Source organism: Chlamydotis macqueenii, chromosome 19 (assembly GCF_036417535.1).
Source record: "Chlamydotis macqueenii isolate bChlMac1 chromosome 19, bChlMac1.mat, whole genome shotgun sequence".
Classification (NCBI taxonomy): domain Eukaryota; kingdom Metazoa; phylum Chordata; class Aves; order Otidiformes; family Otididae; genus Chlamydotis; species Chlamydotis macqueenii.
Genome location: NC_141574.1, coordinates 3,383,997 through 3,399,526, shown reverse-complemented (window position 1 = coordinate 3,399,526; position 15,530 = coordinate 3,383,997). Strand labels below are relative to the sequence as shown.

Sequence of the window (15,530 nt, the reverse complement as noted above, 5' to 3'; positions counted from 1 at the left end):
TGGACCGAGCCTGCCAGAGACAGGGGCTTCTGCTGGGCTGTGGGTATTTCCTTTTTAACAAGTATTACACACACAGAGCAACGTTCACAAACAAGGGGAGATAAAGGGGCAGTTTCTTAGCAGCTAGGAGAAAGTTTTCAGAAGAGAATCTGCAGGAAAGCGGCTCAGCAGCCATCGAAGGTCCAGAAATGTGAAATTTGGGTTCTATCACTAGCAACCAGTTAAGAACAAAACAGAAATATTTTTTGCATTATAAGAGCAAATATTTCTCTGGTTTCACATCACCTTTCCCAGATGAAACATTTCACAACTCAGCTGACATATAAACAGAAACCAAAATATTTTCCTAAGGTGCATCACTAATCCCTGTCGGGGCCTCTAACTTGTAATTTATTTGTCTTACCTCACTATGAGATAACGCACGCATCAGTTCCAAGCTACCGTCTAATAACTACTTGTACACAGGATAATAAATCTCACTTGCAAATACTAGGGACTGGCTGGGTGTTTGGGAGGAGCTCAAAGAGTGATTTTTATTTTCCTGCCCCCGCCTGCCTGCCCCGTGCCCCTGCCCACCGCCGCCAGCCCAAAGCAGCAAAGCCGCTTTTTTTCCCTAATGCATTAAAATACATTTTAATGTATTTCACCAACAGCACAAGATGGATTCAGGTATTAAACCAGAGTGATGGAAATGTTTGTGTGCGGGGCAGCTGAGCGGCTGCTGTAAGGATAGAGCACCATTAGCATCAGGAACTGGTTTGGAAACTTGTTCTTGCCACTTATTAATTGAGCGACCAAGATCAGGGAACAGAAAAGAGACTGCAAAATCTACGTAGAGGGCCAAATCCCTAGCTGAGGCAAAATGAGTTATCAGTGCTGATACGAAGAATTTTATCGCTTACACCAGGGAAGAGCTGGAACATCAAGGTTTAAGTAACTCACCCGAGGTCACTGGGAACGTCTGCCAGGGCTGCCCAGAAAGAAATCTTCTGTCCGAGGACAACCCTGTGCAACGTCACATCTGCCTAGAAGGTAGGACAACGCGGATGGGACATCCAGAGCCGCCGAGTCCTCCCCTGGCCAGGCAGCAGCTCTCAGAGACCGCTCCACCAGATCTGGCAGTTTTGGAAATTGCTCACTCCAAATCACTAGGAAAACGTATTTCTTAAAAGGACTACAGAGAAAGGTGAAATTTTATGTTTAGAAAACAATAAAAATTCAAAAAACCTCCAACTTGTTTCCTTGTAAGCCTTCCAAGTCCGGGAAGATGAATTCTTTTGGCCTGATTCTGAATTCACTAAAAGCACGCGCCAAGTTGCACGAGCTAGTTATCTACGGCTCCAGCAAGGACTGGACCTACAAAGCTCTGAAATCTCTGGTCCCAGGCCAGCTTAAACATGCACTTAATTTTAAGCATGCAAACAGCCACAATGACTTCAGTGGTAGTATATATATGCTGAAAGTTAAGCGTGCGCTTAAGCGTGCTGCTGGAGCAGCGCCGGAGCACGCGGTGACGCGCGGTACCAGCGCCGGATCCCCTTCCAAGCCCTGTCCCAGGGAGGGGTTCACTCCAGCCAGGCGGGCGCTGGAAGGGCCAGGCAGGACCCAGCTGGTCAGGAGCCGGCGGACTCGTCCTCGCTGTCTGAAGTTTTCCTCCGCACACGTTGAGGAGGTTTTGCCCTTGTCACTTGTGTTATCCATCAGACATCTGATGGCTGGATAAGGCAGAGCGACATTGCAAGGTGAGATGATGGAGTGAAAAAATTATTGCAGCTGGCACGTCCTAGCCTAAGGCTTTCGGTCATTTAACTCGTCTCACTCTCATCCTCAGCACAGACTGTACGCAAAGGGCAGGAGATTCACCCTTCTGCACGCCTCACGTTTGCACTTGGCAATTTGCAGTAACAACTCCAAACGCAAACAAGAGCTCGGCAGAGATGGCTCACCAGCTACAGCTAAAAGCAAAGCTTGCAGGAATATGCAAGAACTACTTAAAGAAAAAGTCACACAAGGACTTTGCCTTGAATAACACCACCACGTTTTCACTTGACAATGGCGCTCTGACCTCCTGTTCCAGAAATCACAAAAGGTGATGACAAGGGTGCACCTATCACGCATTATTCTTATGGGGACAAATCAAAATTAAAATTTTTCTTACTAATGTCCTTGTCTCGGAATTTCGCTATCTTCTCCCATCAGATCACTGCCCGTGAGAAAGCTCACTACATCCAGGTTTTTCACTAAATTGTAGACGAGCACTTGTGCACAGGCTAAAGGCTGCTGCCGGACGCTCAGAGAAACTCCTTGACTTTGGATGACCAAGGCTGATGCAGGCCAGTGGAGATGCTCATCGAAGGGACCACGCCAGATCTCCCATCGCCTGCAGGCTGCTGCCTGCTGGGGAACCGCCTTGCTGCTTCAGCTGGACACTTCTATCTGTGCCTTCAGGGTAAACTGATTTCCCACAAAAGCAGAAAAGGTCAGAAACAGGCACATCAATCCAAACAAATGCAAAAAAAATCAAGGGAAAGAGGAAAGTCTGATAATTCACACTATGCTGTTGGTTTATGAATTGCAGTGTGCTCTATCTAGGAAGCACAAGAACCAGATTTTGACAGTCAATTTTCTTTTTTCTTCCTTCAATAAAAGCCACTTTGGACCACTGATGGCAAGGACAAGCTTTACTGTGATATACGAAGGAACACAACCTAGAACGCAATTCAGGATTAACCATTCAACTGGAAGCTGTCCAAAGGGATCAGGTACAGAGAGGGACAAAGGAGAAACGCCAGTGCCTGGAAGTGCAAACCACGATGTCCCAAATCCTTGCCTGATCCCACAGGGAGGAAAACCCATCTCTCCCGGGGGACCCTGGCATCTAAAACCCAGCACCGCGACCTTCTGGGTTGCAATACTTAAATCCTCCTGTGAAACTAGCTTCAGTCCACGTGAAGTCTGACGATTTTAACCACGCTGCTTGCCAAGGGAAGAGGGATTCCAAGAGCTGCAGACTACCATTCCTCCCGACAATAAATATTGCACTGAAATCATAGCTTGTACATATTTAAAAGGATAAACCTGCTACTAATAACTACGAATCAAATGAGAAGATTCCAATTTTTATGCCAGAAAGCTAACAAAAATCTTCAGTGTGTTATAAACAATAATCTATCATTATAAACTAAGTTCAGCATGTAAAAATCCAAAGATGGACTTTATTGTCTTTAATGGCTGAGAAATGACAAGTGTGTTTGGTTGAAAAGGAATTTAGTAAGAAGTAGTGCTGTACAAGAACCAAAATCCGTCTTAGAAAAAGAAAATCACTGGTGACAGTTTTACAGTAAAATTAAGCCGCTGTGAACTCTCAAAAGTGGGGCTAATCACAAGTTCCTGGGGAATTTAATATGGAAAATAAATCTGATTATTAGGGAGAATCCTATAACTCAGGTAGAAGCTGATCCTACACCTTTTGCACTCTAAAATGACAAGTGAAACTACTGATGTTTTGCAGAGGGGATTGCTTTCTGACAGCCTGCTGAGCTGCCTCCCTTTGTCAGCACAGTGATGATCTGCGAGCCCGTCGGAGCAACCGCCTTGCGACCTAACGATCTCCCCATCAGCACAAACTCCTCTACGAGCACGCTTGGCACAAAGCATCGAGAGGAAAAACTTGCTTTAAAACCACAGAGAAGCAAATCCAAGGAGGTGAGCGAGCGGGCGTCAGCTACCAGCTAATGAAGATACGACAGGGAGGCACCAGGTCTGATGAAGTGGCTGTGTAAATAAATGTAGAAACATTTCCTACAGTGGGCAAGCTCAAAGGTGGAAGCTGTCCAAAGGGAATCTCTGAAAAACCCTGGACAGCAGCAAAAAACGTGACAAAAAACCTGCCAAAGGTTTTAGGGCTCTGCTGAAAGATTGAGGTGGAAGGAACCTCTGCACTGGAAGCCTTGGAACAAAGACAGACTTTCCTGGAACAGAGTGTGTAACTGTTCAAACATCAACCCATCATCTCAGTTGTGAACCGAAGATATAACAACAACAATTTTACAGAGACAGAAGGAAAAGGAAAGGGGGAGAAGGGAAGTAAAATCTTTTGCCTGTTCCAGGTACGCTAACCTCCCTATCTGCAGATTAATTTAAATCAAGGAAAGAGGAAAAAAAGGTGGGACGCAAGATGAAGTAGAGAAAACATTTCTAAGTACAGTAAGTGACCAGACTGGAAACATATCCCAGGAGAAGTAACTTTTCCTAAGCAGACAAATATTACCTGTGATAGATTAAAAGGTCAACAGAGGCACGAGTAGTTTCATATACGGAGAATAGATTCAGAAGGTATCTTAGGGCACGTTCAAAGCACCGAGGCAAACGGCGCTGCAGCTCTGGTGTCCATCAAGCCATGTTTATTGATGTTTCTGCTAGCTGAGGCAAGGTTTGGGAACATGGATCCTAACACCATTTTTATACCCTATAAAAGTACACTGCGAAGTGATGAGAAATGGGGATTGCTGAGTTGTGCCAGGCAAGTCCATTAAAAAAGGAGGAGCATTTTCGTGAGGCTTTTTACAACGCAAAGAGTAATTCTTTACTCTTGCTGTGAAAAAAATTGGGAACCCTCCAAAGCATATGTTCCACAAATCTCCAAAAAGTGGAAAACAAGATTCCAAGAGGAGAAGTGTAGGAGGTGCAGTGTGAGAACAGAAGTTGGGGACGAGGTTCCTGCGCACCCCGTGTTGGGGACAGACGGGGCAGGGACCAGCCCAGGAGCTCTGCGAGGACACTCGTCGTCTGCACAGGGACTCCCACCCCAAGCTATTTGCTTCATATCCGATCTCAGGGTAGAACCTGGGACTGCGCTGGAAGCTGGTTATCCGCCCTACAACTGCAGCAGCTTTTGTTTAATTGCATTCAAAACAGGAGGCAAAAAAAGAGATGTTTAAGAGCACCTGTATTTTCTGCTTAATCGAGCAGAGCACTGCCTTCTCATTCCAAGGCGGAGAATTAGCATCCCAGCACCTTGTTCCTCCGAGACATCTGACCTTTGCAGCTTTACAAACTAAGACAGTGGCTAATTTTCACCTAGTTGAACAACATTTGGAAACTACTGAAGAAGCGATACACGTTGGAGGTGTTTCGGTGAAATATTTAAACTGGAGAGCTGCTGCTGAGCTGAAGGCACCTTTTCCCCCAGAGCCTCTGCCAGGGGAAAGAAGTCCCAGAGATGATAAAGATCTTCAAGTATATAATTCCATCTTTTTCATGTTAACTTTGAAAGTTAGTCCCAAATCCATGCCCATACCTAAACATTTTAGTTCACCAGGCGGGACAAGGGGAAACATCACCTAAAGAGGTTACATCAGTATGATCTTCTTTGGGTAGACTTTGCAAGGCTGCAAGGACTTTCTTACTGAAGTAGTTTCCAACACTCTGAATAGTGCGGAAACTATAGCAAATGGAGATAGTAAAAAAGTCTCTCCAGCTTTAAGTCTTGTTGATACCGGCCTGACCAGCCCAGTAAAGTCATTTGTCCACCTTATGCCTTAGTTTCTCCACCTGTAAAAAAAGCATAAGATAATACATCTACTTTACTTCAGTTTTCTAAAAACAAATATCTGGGAATGCTCTGAGGTCTCAGTAGCAAGCCAGCGCGTACCACTGCTCACAAAAGACCCCCTGTAGCTAACAATATGACTTTGGAACACCTTGAAAATCCAAACCAGATGAGCGCTGCGCCCATCTACATGAAAAAGCTTTTCAAACCACCCTGTTGTTAGGTCAGAATGTCTGCGAGGTGTTAGCTTCTGCGGGCTGTAGCACCAGAAGTTTTAGGCAGATTTAGATTTAGAGAACCCATCCTAATACAGTAGTGAAGACAAACAGCCTAAGGTGAGCTGGAAATCTCACTATTCATAAAGAACGCAGTTCACCTCTGTGCTGAGAATAGGCGCAAAGCCAATATACCATTTAAGACCTACTTTCAGGGCTTTGTAAGACTTAAGCGTTGCACAGACCTTGGGCTGGCCTTCAGCAAGGGAAGGGATTTTACTCATAATAAACTAGCAAGAGCCCATAGTGCAAGTTTCTGCAGGACCTTTGACAGGATGACAGCTACAGAAACATAATAATCCAACAGACTTGTAACCACCAAGTCCACCCCTTCTCATATAAATAACAGGTCCAAGACAAAGGAAGTGGAAATTAGATGCTTGTGGTGAATTGCAGAGAGCCAAAGACCTTATAAGATACCTGGTACTTACATCTACACTTAATTAGGAGCGAAACTGCGGACATGAGACCTCAACATGTGGTATTCACATGTGGGCTCAAAAATACTGTCAAAGCCAGTTTTCTTATGGTTAAAACATCGAGGATACGATTCAGAGGGAATGTCTGGAGATGCCTGATCGACAACCCCAGCCGACTGTGTAACGACATGCTGTACTCTCCCGACCCAAACGCAGGGGCTGCTCCAGCGCTGTTCGCACGGATGCCAAGTTTTGCCCTTCCACCCCGTGCAAGCCAGACGACTACAGAGAGGTCCTGAGATGTCTGCTGTATGTACTGACTGAGCAGTTAAACCTAAACAAGAAGAAATCTGAAATTCAGATGTTAGTGTCAAAACTAATAGGAAACAGGATGCAGCTATAATGCAAACACAGTGGTCCAAATTCTGGTCTCAGTTACGACCCAGCGAGCCCAATATGAGCGCAGGGAAAATGCATTCTGTTGTACATTAATGAAGAATTTTGTCTCGTAGACGTAAAAATAAACTTGTAACTTTTTTTGACCCTATGTAAAATCCCAGCAAGATTTTCTCCAGGAATAGGCAAGGGACAGAATTGCTTGTTATCCTGACATTACTTGACTTCAGAGACGCCTACAACAGAGCCAAAGTCTACTGGTGCAATCCCAGTTCCGCTAAAACCAACGGGAGTTTTGCCTAGGTGTTCAGTGAAGGAGGATTTCACCCCAAATCTTTAAAGGGACGTCATTTTCTGAAGAGAAAAATACATTAAAACACAAAAGAACGCTCCTCTTCAGATATTTTAAACAGATTTTAATGAAGGTATCTAACTTAATTAAAAGTGCAAATACGTGGATGTCACCTTCACATTATGTATAAACAATTCATCAGGACTCACATTTCTACAACACCGTAGAGAGTTGGACTAGCTCTCTGCGAACAAAACTCGAGACATCTGCAAATCGGATTTAAAATCTTTTTTTTTTTTTTTTAAAAAAAACCCAAAATGATTAAAAGTTGAAGAAACACTTCCATATGGAAGAATCTTACCCCAACAGGTCACCACAAAGACACTTCAAACACAATAAAACAGGAAGCGCTAAAAAAAGCACAGCAGATCACAAAAACCCCACAACCTTTTCCACAGAAAAAAATATATGTCACCCTGGGTAGAAAAACCATTTGGCAGTGTAATGTGTCTTTAATCTGCTCAATTTGCTTATTATAGTAAAGGGTTAGAGGAATTTTCAAGCGGTGGCCAAAAATACTACAATGATATCCTCCCCTCAAAAAGAAAACTTATTTAAGTGAATTAACTTCTTCAACTTAAATATTTCAAAGCTGAAAGTACCTCCACTGAAAAAAAAAAAAAACAACCCAACCCCTCCTGTCCCTGAGGGACGGTTTAACTGTCCAGATCCAGGACCCAGCAACGGTTTGCGCATGCCGGACTGCGCCAGGCACCCGCTCTGCTCCCGGGGCAGCCCTGCAGCGCTTGCAGGAGGTGAGCAGTGAACACCCAGCAGAGCTTTTTACGCTCCTGTCATCGGACTTTAAAAGGGCAAACGTACTGTGAGGCACCACAGAAATGAAATATCCTGGTATTCCTCAACCCTAACCCTAACAGCTGCGCAGATGGGGCTGGAGCAGTCGGGAGCAGGGCTCTGCTGGCACCAGAGCCAAACGCAGGATTACTACCCATCATCAGAAATAAATTGATTAAGAGCCTATTGATTTGCCAAATTGCAAACCTTTAAGAACGAAGATAACAGTTCGAGGAGATGGATATAACCCAGAAAAATCACCTCTGAAGACGCGCGCTCCTTTTGTGTCCGCCCTAACACAAACCAACAAAATTTTAGTTAACGTTAATCCTGATGTTCTCAACTCCACTTTCCCAAATACTTGGTTAAATTAAACCCGATTATTTATAAAAATGCTATGTCAATTTTCCAGGTTATCTACGATTAGAAAACTGCGCGTGTGACCAACTTGCAACCGCCCGTGGCACAGATGGGCACAGCACCGAACCGGGGGGGAAAGCCAGCAGCATCTCTCCTCCTGGCCGCCGGCACTAGAGATGCCTGGAGGAGGCCAACCAAGATAATAAGAGGAAAATATAAAGAAATCAAGGCTGTCTGCTCTTGATGTTTAACATCCATGAATTAAAGACAGAAAGGTGCAAAAAGCTTAACAGTATTTGTGGCTGAAATTAAAACTTTAAAAGAAACTTATAGTGAACGGTAATGTATGCAATGACATCTGGGACTGCAATCAGCAAACTGCTTTCAAGAGCTGCCAAAGCAAACAGCCAAATAACAAATCCACTTTACAGATCATCAATCTGGTCGGGCACTTGCCAAGGTAAATAGTACAAGGCTGAAGTTTGCTTTGCAAACCAGTGAGCTGGGAGTTTAGCGAGGCCTGCTTCCAGGACAGCAATGCTGGGGCAGGGTCCTCGAAGGGCTGGCGTAGGGAAAAGTTCAACGAGCCGATATCCAGCCAGCAATTCGGGGTGCGTAGAACAATGAAATGTAACCAACATCGGGGACTAAAAAAGAATAAAAGATATTCAGATTAGGTTCATAACTAATTTCATGACGACGACCACTAACACCGGTACAACTCAAACACAAACCCTCCGATAAAGCCGGGTTTATTGTAACGCTGCTTTGCAGACTGGGCAACGTTTCATGGGAACTCCAAATCTAAGACTGAAAAAAATTAGTAGGAAATGAACCTTCTTTTATTTTCAAATGAGATAAAATCTGGCTCCAACTACCATATTTTACATTTTAGGGAAGAGGATATAAAACATCAAACAGTGATTTTTTTTTTTTTTTCATTATGAATGCAAGAAAGATAATTTATGGTGGCTGCAAAACATTTATTTAAGAAGTAAAGCCTTTATGTTCTGTATACAATTTATAGGGTTGTAAAAGAAAGAAGTGAAACAACTGCAGCCGTAACATGTGCATTTATGAATAATAATTGTATGTCCATTCAACTACAACTTCTGCTTCAGAGTTCACCCTTCAGCTGATTGGGAAGTCCTCAAGTGCGATCTCAGATTTGTTTAACGTTACACTCTTGGCTAAAAGGAAAAAGGGAGTTAGAGACAAAATTGTATGTCAAGAACTGAACAGAATAATAGCATGTGTGCGTATAATATTTTTCAACTGGTGAGAGATGGCGTATTCCTGGTGGAAGTTGCCTCAGCTCTGTCTTCAAGCACAAATATTTGATTTTCGCTGCAGTCAGGCAGTGTGTTGCGACACGGCGAGAGGAGAGCCTCCAGCCGGGCCACGCCACATATGGTTTCTCATTCCCTCACCTCGGGGCTAGACAGGAATGGACTCTTTCCCTTATGGCAACCAAAACCCCATTGCTCAAGTGCTGTGTTGATAAACATAAACCAAATGTGATGAAATTGGCCCAATATTTACTGCAAGAAAGGTGCCGATGAGCACAGCTGTAACACGATGTGGATGCACAGGCTGGGGCCATGCATACATGTTACAAATGCACAGTTACTCCTTTTTTTTTTTTTTTTCCCCCTGTAATTTGTCATTTATCCTGGGGAACAATAGGCAGCAGTGCAACAGCATGCAGGTGACTGGTCTTTTCAGCGCTCGGGAACCCGTGGCGGGATTGCCTCTAACCACATTCAGGCTCCATACCCTAGAGCATCTGCAGCCCCTGCCCCGTACCCTACGGTCTGATCGTTGTCACCTGGTTTTTAGTTATGGGTAAGTGCCTCAAACAGTTACTCTAAGTTTTTAGCTAATCAAACCATGATGAAGCATGGGAACAATTTAGAGCTGTAGTTGGAAATAAGTAAGTGGATCCCCCACAGGCACAAAAAAATTCTGATGACGAATCTTTCACGCTAATCAAGAGGTCCTGTATTCGTAATGAGTCGAGTCTCACGAATGCTCGTACAGTGGGGCCAAGTTCCCAGTGGGTATTTATGGCCCAGTCTGCTTTGGAGGGCTCAGTTCTCTACTCCAGATACAGCATTCTTCTTTTTTTATCCCACAGACAGTTCTGCTGCAGACTCTGAAGAGCACGCTGTCTTCTGCAGGAGCAAATGCTGCTTTTCCGTGCCGGCCACCGCGATGCTGACCTCGTCGGCATGTGCAGGTCTGTCCTGGTGAGCATCGACCACCCATCCACCTCCTTACGCTCCAACTCTTAATTAACTAATGCTGACCTTCAGCTTCCCTCGCTGACACGCTGGATTTTACTTGTGTGGATATTTTCTATTTTTGGGAAGTTTTCCCTTCTACTTCTGTTACACCGAAAAAACCCAGCCATCTGGTATCACAATACAAACAGATATAGCTACCCTAAACACCGAGCTTTCAGAGGCTTGGCAGGATCCCTGATCCGCGCTGCGAGGAGCTGCCGGTGGCCAAATACACTGATAAAAAGGATGTGTAACTCCTCAACACTATCCATGATGGAAGCAACTGCAACTCTCACTGGAGGTCAGGACGCACACGAAAACAAGGCTACATGTGTAGCAGATTACAACAAACACATGGCCAAGATGGACCTGACAGATCAAATGTTGGAATTGTACGATGACACATGGAAAAGTGGAGTTTAGCAGGGGAAAAAAGCAACCGAGAGCCCATATGTTCAATTAGCAAGATACAAAGCTTTTGTTGTATACCAAAAATAGCAAATAAAAGTCTGTTGTCATTTTTGGATATCCAGATGTGTTTCATTTCCAGCTTCACATCTGAACGTGTGGACCTGCCTGAAGATGAAAGAGAGGAAAGTGTGGCAATGGCTGAAGGGTATAATTACATCAAAACTCTTCCTTCCAAACAATAGGCCATTACGCTCCCCCGCACCTTACACAGCCCCGGGCCACCTGCTCAGCCTTCAGCCGGCTTTTACCTACTTTCCAGAGCAGGGACGGCACCTTAGCAAAGATGTTCTTTCACAAACGTTATTCCTCCGACAGTCGTACACGTTGCCTCTCCCATGCACCATCAGCTCCATCGCCTTGGCTCCCACAGTGATGAAATAATGTCCCCATTGGAGCCACAGCCTACAAGTGGAAATTCTCAGTGACCAATTAAGAAAGGTCTTCGTTTTGACGGTTACTTTGAAATATCCCATTTTTTCAAAGAATCGTAAAAGGATCAGGATTCGTACCTCGTGAGCAGACTCACAAAGGGCAGAAGTGAATGCCAAGTCACGAGCAGAACAACAGCTACCTGGCCAAAGACTGTATAAAGAAAACACCGGTCTATAACCAATAAACACAAGTTACTTAGGTAGCACTCAAATAAAACCAGATGGTCTCATCTACTGCAGGTTTCCCTTTTCTTTTCTCATTTTTTTTCCCCTCATTGTTTTTGAATTTAAATTACCTTCAAACAAGGAACATTCGCCAACGATGCGACTTCCCAGACGAGGCTTCAGGTGTGCTCCCCCACTCTGACTTGCTAACTACAGCAGGATTTTATTCAATCAGCCTTTAGAGGAGCAGGAGTGAAACTGTGGATGCCACCAACAGCTGTGTAACATGTACCCTCAGCAGAGCCCTTGGCTGAGACTTATCCTGGTGGTCACCAGCGCCACCTCCAAGCCCACACCTCCCAGGCAGCAACGCGTTTATCCTCCAGGCATGGCTGTGGGGCAGCAGTATTATTATCTCTCATTCACAAATGGAAAAACTGAAACACGCAGAGATTAAGTTACATGCCCAAGATCACCCAAGAAGCCTGTGGCTGAGCTGGGATTAGACCTTCGAGCTCCCCAGTCCTTGCCCAGCTCTTAACCACAACGCCATCCTTCCTGAATGCTTTTATGTAGTTATATTTATCTTTATGTAGGGTCATCTTGGCTCCCATTATGAAAAGCACATATGGTTTCCAGGCCTCAAATTGCCTGGGTAAGGGTTAAATATTCAAATATAATGTTATTCCTGGCATTTATGGAAAAGTTTCTCAGTGCCGATTCCAAAATCCCATGGCGTTTTTGGAGCTGCTGCTCTGTATCACTGATAGTTATGAAGGAGCTTGTGACTTCCATGCCTGTGAATTGATAAAAATGAAGTCCTTTAATCAAAGGATTAAAATTAGGCTAAATAATGGGAATGTGGCTACAACATTTGCATTTGCTAATGTTCTAATATGAATTTTATGATCATGTAACTGGTACCAACAGAATTACAGGAGGAAGGAAAATGAGCGAATGCTCCTGCAATGACATATGCACACTCAGCATCATCCCGTGAGCGCAAATTCCCTGTGTCAGAGTGTCTTTATCACAAATTCCCAAATCGTAAACCCTCACTGGATTGCAGCAAACAGCTGCAGTACACAAAAGGTTAATAAAAAAATGAATGACACTAATAACCATCAAATGTAAAGAAGCACCTCCTACCACCATAATCTCATCGGTACTGCTGCAAAAATTATTACCAAAAGAAATCCAAATGGCAAAGTTGTTTTTACACTCTGGAACGCATCCCAGCAACTTAATTCTTCTTGCGTTACTACGGCGCATTGTACTACTGTGTGTAAAGACCGGAAAGAAGAAAAGAAAGGAAGAGTCACTATCACCGTCTATTTTCTAGGTTAGTAGGGATTGATGGACTCTGTGTTTATATCTGAATACCAAACTGCAGCCCCAGGGAGGTTTCGTTACATGTCACTGTGTTTTTCGGCTCCTTTGGAAAGGATGTGGAACAGTATCCGCATGTACTGCTTGGAGAACACTGATAACCACACCACATGTGAAGGAAAGCTCGGTGCTTCCACCTAATCTGCACCACGTGCAGGTCTAAGATACCACGTCTTTCACTTAATTATTTTTAAATAGATCAGCCACAAGATCCATCCAGCCAAAACAAGATGGAGAAAACACATTCCACAGACCGACGACGGCAGTTGGATAAAAAGCCTTCCTGCGGTCATTAAATATTGTGTCAGACATTCAGCAGGCACCACACTTTTTAAAGATCCGTCTGTTTACTCCATCACTACTAATACTGAAGATACATTTAAAGTAAATAGGCTAGGAAAGCATTTGATCTCATTGCTCTGTAGGCGCAGAATCCTGATAGACTGAATTTCCTGGTAGAGTGAACTATTCTGAGATTCCTTGAAATCTCTACTTGTTCTCATCTATTCCAGTGCTAACACCAGCTCTGGCAAAACTGAGTTGCTGTTGGGAACAAAAAAACAGTGTGATTTACTTAACAACCTAATAGCTACGGCCCAAACTCCGCAGAGGTCCAGAAATCGATTGGGACCATCCTACGTGCCTCGCTGACTCCAGGAGCCAAAGTCTAAGCCAACATCACTCATGGACTCCTACCCAGGGCCAGGAGCGCCTGCTCAGCTGTTTGCCTGGCTGGGTCTTCTGCGAAAAAGAAATAAAACCCCTGGAAAGCCACTCGGGTTTAGCGGTAGCCGCAGGAACATCCGCTCTGGCACCAAAGACAGTTCGAATGAAGTGCCACCGCTGCGTATTTCCCAGCTCTTTCCCTGTGCCTCGTCGCCATCTCTTCGCTATAGCTCATACATGTAGTAAGGAAACATACTCTACTTGATCAATGAAACAATGCAAGAAAAGGGGGAAAAAAAAACCCCAAACCCACCAACACCAAAAGCACGTGGCAGCAGAGCCGAGGGGAAATGAAGTGTGGGGTTGGAAGGAGAAGACAGGGTCAGGGAAGGGCTGGGAGCCTCTTAAACTGGCTTTGCTGCGGGATAAGATGCTCATGTAACTACACCCTTATTAGTGTTATTTTTTCAAAGCTGGATCATTTCACAGATCTGCTTTAAAAACATGTCATAAATGAGATCTGCAATGGAACAGTAATATGTGCCTACAGCTGGAGCCTGAACGGAGCTGTGCTAATTTAGGCCAGCTGAAGGCCCAGGCCTGCATTACCCCAAACTTCGTTTCACCACTCTGAAGGGGGCAAAAAGTCCCAGTTGCCCACGCACTATTCTTCCCACAAATGTAACATCTGTCTGGAAGATTCATTTTCTTGGTACTACAGATTAGAAAAAAAAAAACTAAACAGACTTCCCAAAAGCTATCGTTTTCATTTAAGGTTTCATTTTGGAACAGTTGGAAAACTTCCAGATCTTCAAAGTTTTGCCCAAAAATAGAAAGTATGTTCTGCAACTGATTTGAAAGATCTGTTCTGTTTATTTATTTATTTACTAATTCTAGTATTACCACAATTGCTCTTTAAAAAAAAATGCACCCTGAGGGATTCCTTGCCATTCAGGCCCTAACAGGGAGGCACCTGCATTCCGCAGTGCAGGTTGCGACGCTCTGGCAGGGAAATGCCGGTAACTACATAAAGGGATTACCCAGCACTCTTTAACAGGGTGGCAGAGCGCCCTTCGGCTTTTTAAAAACCTGAACGCTTGAGAAGTGCCAGCAGTACTGAGGAGAGGAGCAGGCCTGGCACGCCTGCAACCCCAGCTTCCCACCCAAACGCAGGCAGAGAGGCAGCGACAATGGCTGTGCCGCACGAATGTGGCCCGGCACAAAGACGCAGCCCACGACATTGCTGCCCTGGGATGATTCAGGTCCCTTCTTACGTACAGAGCCCTGCAGAGGAGGAAGAGAAGAAAGATAATACACGCACACAGACTACCTTGTAAAAGCCCCCATATTTTCTCTCTGGAAGAGGCACAACCGCTGCTCCTGCCTCTGCTACGGCGTCCGACGTGCAGCCTCAGGCAGGTCACTTCATCTCAGAAGCTGTTGTACAGCTGTCTCAGCTGTACAGACAGTTAATACCTCCTTGCACTGAACAGCATAACTCACTAATGCCTATAAAACAGTTGGTGCTTTCCACATGCAAGTGTTAGGAGGAGGCAGGGTGTTGCCGCTCTTTCAAGGAAATGTTCTGCGGCAATTACATTGTGAGAGACACCCCGGCTTTGCCAAATGACAATATTAGGAAAATATGTAGACAAAAGCCAAGAGAGAAAACCTTTTTAATTATAATTTTGGCACCTAAGCAATGAGTCGTATTTACAAGTCTCTACGCAAGCCACTCGCACTCCAGCTGATGGATGTGCGCAGCTCGGGCTGCCGGCTCGGAGGAGCTCGGGCTGGGGTTCGCATGGGGCTGGCACCCTCATGAGTTGTTCTGCTGGGCAGGTGAGATGCACCTCCTCTTTCGCAGGAGGTACGTCAGGTGGAGAGGGCAGAACCGTCCTGGTTCTCCAGTATGACAGCGGAGCAAGCGGGTGCTGGAGTCAGGGGCTGGGCTACCCGGGAGGACTCTGGCTCC

The 15,530-nt window shown here is 44.9% G+C and overlaps 1 protein-coding gene across 10 annotated transcripts in view; it reads right to left on the bottom strand.

Annotated features, from left to right (window-relative positions):
* Positions 1-15,530, bottom strand: part of BCAS3 (BCAS3 microtubule associated cell migration factor) — a 362,757-nt gene that overhangs the window by 32,537 nt on the left and 314,690 nt on the right. The gene's annotated exons all lie outside the window — the stretch shown is intronic.